General features: G+C 38.5%; 1 long non-coding RNA gene across 1 annotated transcript; it reads right to left on the bottom strand.

The window, feature by feature from the left end:
- Positions 1 to 1,225: 1,225 nt before the first annotated feature.
- LOC105927804 lies at positions 1,226 to 1,896 on the bottom strand. The gene is made up of 3 exons (XR_004927313.1): positions 1,850 to 1,896; positions 1,674 to 1,757; positions 1,226 to 1,358 (listed from the first exon to the last, which is right to left on the bottom strand). It is a non-coding gene; the product is annotated as an uncharacterized LOC105927804 (long non-coding RNA).
- Between the last annotated feature and the right edge of the window lie 2,357 nt (positions 1,897 to 4,253).

Genomic DNA, 4,253 nt, shown 5'->3' with positions numbered 1-4,253 from the left:
GGCCCTGTAGCCCAAAGTAGAGCAAGCACGGAAAGCTGGAATAAAGGCGGTATTTAAAGGTCCATATGTCTTTATCAACGGTCAACAATTTATTCCTTGGAGACACAATAGCTCTACACAACATTCCTAACTTCAAATAACCTTATCAGTTTAGGAGTTATGTTACCTACAGTTCAATTTGTTCTCAGGTAAAACCCATTTAAATACTGTTCAACGTTATTTTATTTATTTTTCTAATTTTTTTGTTATTGTATTAATTCCTTATGTTTAACTTGAAAAGTGAACTTTCGCTAATTTCTGTTAATGCAAGGGGCCTAAGAGATTTGACTAAAAGGAAAAGTTTCTTTTTATCTTGTAAAGGGAAAAATGCTAATATAATATTCTTACAAGAAAATCACTCAAAACATGACGATGCACTGCATGAAAAGTGAGATTTTCGTCCCCGTAAACTACCGCAGATCTCCCTCATTTTCGGCAGTTAACGACAATTTGCAACCCGCCGCTGTTTGTCAGTGCCACAAATTGTCGGAACCGGACTATGACATATGTGGAGAGCGATCAGCTGTACTAATGGCCCTAATTAGCATATGAATGCAGCGAACCCGCGCGGCTGGCCTGGTCTGGCTTGAATAAACTACTTAATATTGGCTGAAACCACTATTTTCAAACAAGTAAAATTGCTCGTGATTGGCAGCAAAACCACACGTGGCCAGGCCAGGCTTGAATGTTCTTACTCGTGATTGGTTGGCATATTATATATATATATATATATATATATATATATATATATATATATATATATATATATATATATATATTTATATTTATATTTTTATATATATTTATATATATTTATTTATTCATATTATGCTGTATATTCATGTTATCCTACACTACTACACTATTATTAGGCTACCATCAAGGACATGAATGAATTTATACAGGAAATGAACATTTGCCAGGAAGATGTTTATGCAAAGAAAGAGCTTTATTAAAACAAACAACTTTAATACAACGCGAGGATCTGCCCACACATGTGTATCCAAAAATTACAACTCCGTGAACTGTCCGTTTGCCTCCTCGGGGTTGGAGGTAACTGGCAGCATTCTCTCCGAGGCAGGTCCGTTGTGCAGATGCCTACTGTGCGTGGCTCTGTACTTCGGCGTCGCCTCTTACCGGGACTGCAGCTTCACACAGAGTTCAGAGAGATCCAGTCTACGAAATGACGGCGGCAGTACAATCCATCCAGAGACCTTGCCAACGACGCCATCTTCTTCGCCAGACATGCGGTCGACGGTGGCGGACTTCCAGAGTTCCACTTCCTCATCAGCTAGCACGCTCTGCCTCGATTCCAGCAGCTGTAAAAAAAAAAAAAAAAAAAAAAAAATGAATCAGTACTGTGCGATGGGATGCACTGCGTATGGACACAACACATCTACAGGGTTTCCCGCAGCGCTATCTTGGCGAGGCGGTCAACACGTGACGGTAACAAGCGGTTTTTTGTTGTTGCTTTCGCGCGTGCGTGAATGGCAGGGAAAAAACACATGGATACCCCCCGCTCCGCGAGTCGGTCCGTGCAAAACGTGTCCCCCCCCCCCAACTCACCGCCTCGCCTAAGCAAACTCCTGCGGTAAACACTGCACCTGAAAAATAGTCACCAAATAAAGTCTTACCCTCTTTCTTCTAGCTTGACTCCGAGCTGAACTCTTGGCAGCTTCAGCTCCTGCGTACCGTCTCATAATACGTCTTACAGGCGGCTGTAAAACAATCAAATGAGAGTGGTATGAATAAAAATCAAACGCAAGTCACAGTAACAAGGAAGGAGAAAACAGTAAAACAAGTCACTTACACACAATGTCGTCTTTATCAACATCGTGTAAATCTGGACTTGCAGTTATTGCTCCGAGCAAATAGGAGGTCACCGCCTCATTATAAGGCGAGATTAGTCTGTGAAAACAAAATGTACAGTTATGATCGGTATCTATCCGTATCTATTTCCTTTTACCGCAAAATGAAAGCATATTCTTTAAATCTTACCCTTGCTCCGGTTCATAGCGCCTGAGGACATGAACACACAGTAGCGGAGCGCTCAGCACGTTTTTTTTTTCCTTCTTCTTCTTCGTCTTCTTCTTCTCTTCTATCATGGCGGATCGCAAGCAACTTTAAGGTGCATACCGCCAACTACTGTTCATGAGTGTGTAGCAACACTGTTTTACATCTATTAAATTCTATTTGTTAATTTTGTATTCTGAAGATAATAAATAATAAATAAATAATGCTTTCCTTAATCTATAAATATCCTTTATATTTCCTTTATTTCCCAATAATCCTTTAAGACTCCATTCTTGGCCTGTCCCTTTATTCCCAACAAGTTTGTAAAATTGTTGAAGTTACATTTTCATCCATACTACTTTTAATTTTCATCCAATATACTAAACCTAATTTCATTCTTCTGAATTCCAGTGGAGTTTCTCCAGTCTCTCCTAAAAGAGCGTTGATAGGTGTTGTTTTCACTGCTCCTGTGCATATACGTAAAGCCCTACTTTGTAATCTATCTATTCTTTGTAATGTTGTTTTAGCTGCTGCTCCATAAATAAAACTGCCATAATGTATTATTGATCTCATGAGAGCCCTATATATGTTTAATAATGATTGTCTATCTGCACCCCAATTATTTCCAGCCACAGCCTTCAGTAAATTTATAACTTCTAACTAAATAACACATTTTACGAAGTGATCAGTCCACAAGGGAAAAACCAGGAGACTTGTTGATGAAACCTCTGGCCATGATGCTTTTGTCATGGCAATTAACCTTCAAGATTTCTGACAATGCCATCACATCACTTCTTCTGTGCATCAAACATTTCATGTGGATACTTGGAAATGTTGTCTGTGTGTGCCAATTCCCTCACTGCCTTTGCAAGCAATATTCCAAAGACTTTATTCTCCTTGAGGAAATCGACTGGTGTCCTCCGTGACAACTTCTTACAGTATGTGGTTTGTCCAAAATGTATGACAGTATACATGCTTACTGAAACCTACGAGCTCAGACGCAATGGCACAAAGGTTTGTAAGACTTGTGGTCACATACCATTCTACAATCACCCACAGCTAAAGTCTGTGAAATGTGGCTCTGTCTTGCTAAGAAAGGCGAAACCTCCCCCTACAACACTGATTTGCGTTTGTATAGCTCACAGCATTTTCATTTACATGTTAAAGCCTCCCCTAGAATTAGGAGGAGGGGGGTCATGGGGGGACAACTGCCACGTCAATTTCTGACAATTCATGGCAGTTTTCGGTGTTGCCTGCAAATTACCGTGAACAGCCGTTAACCTGAACTTCCACGACAATCTACAGTGCCGCATAGTGACGGAAATCACACTTTTCATGCATTTTCATAGCAACTTTTGGACTAAGCAATGGGGAGATGAAGCTTATTTTTGTCACGGTTCTTCAAGGTCAGCAGGGGTCGCTATTCTTCTAAAAAACTTCCAAGGTCAGATAATTTCAAGTAAAATGGATGAAAATGGTCACTGGTTATTCCTCACTGTCTGTCTGGATAACCTAACTCTTATTTTGTTAAATATATATGGTTATAATAATCCAAAGCAGAACAAATTATTGCTAGAAGAAATAACCCTAAACTTAGACCACCTAAAATCACTTTACTCAACAAACAATGTTGTAATTGGTGGTGATCTCAACCTCGTTCGAAATGAATATTATGATAAATGGCCTTCTAAACATAACTCAAGTTATCCAAACAAGCAATGAACAAAATTTAGTAGACATGTGGCGTCATCTTAACCCTAATTGTATAAAATTTTCATGGTTTAGTTCAAATAGCAAATCAAGACTTGATTACTGGCTTATAACAAATGAATTATTGATCAATGACATCAACTCAGATATTTCTGCTGCACCGTTAACTGACCATAGTCTTATTTCCTTACAAATGAAACCTCAAAACTGGAAACCAGGCGCAAATAAATATTGGAAATTGAACTACAGTCTTCTAAAAAAATGACACCTACTGTCAAAAAATCAAACAATTAATCCAGAATATAAAGCATTCTGAAGAATTAAATGATCCTGTTCAAAAATGGGAATTCCTAAAGTACAAGATCAGGCAATTTTCTATCTCATTCAGTAAACAAATTAAAAAAGAACTCCAAAGAAAAGAACTTGATATTGTACAACAACTAAATATATATTGCAATAAACCCAATCCATCAATTGAAGACAAACTGGAT

Source organism: Fundulus heteroclitus, chromosome 21, assembly GCF_011125445.2.
Source record: "Fundulus heteroclitus isolate FHET01 chromosome 21, MU-UCD_Fhet_4.1, whole genome shotgun sequence".
Lineage (NCBI taxonomy): Eukaryota > Metazoa > Chordata > Actinopteri > Cyprinodontiformes > Fundulidae > Fundulus > Fundulus heteroclitus.
This window is presented reverse-complemented; position numbering and strand designations above follow the sequence as displayed.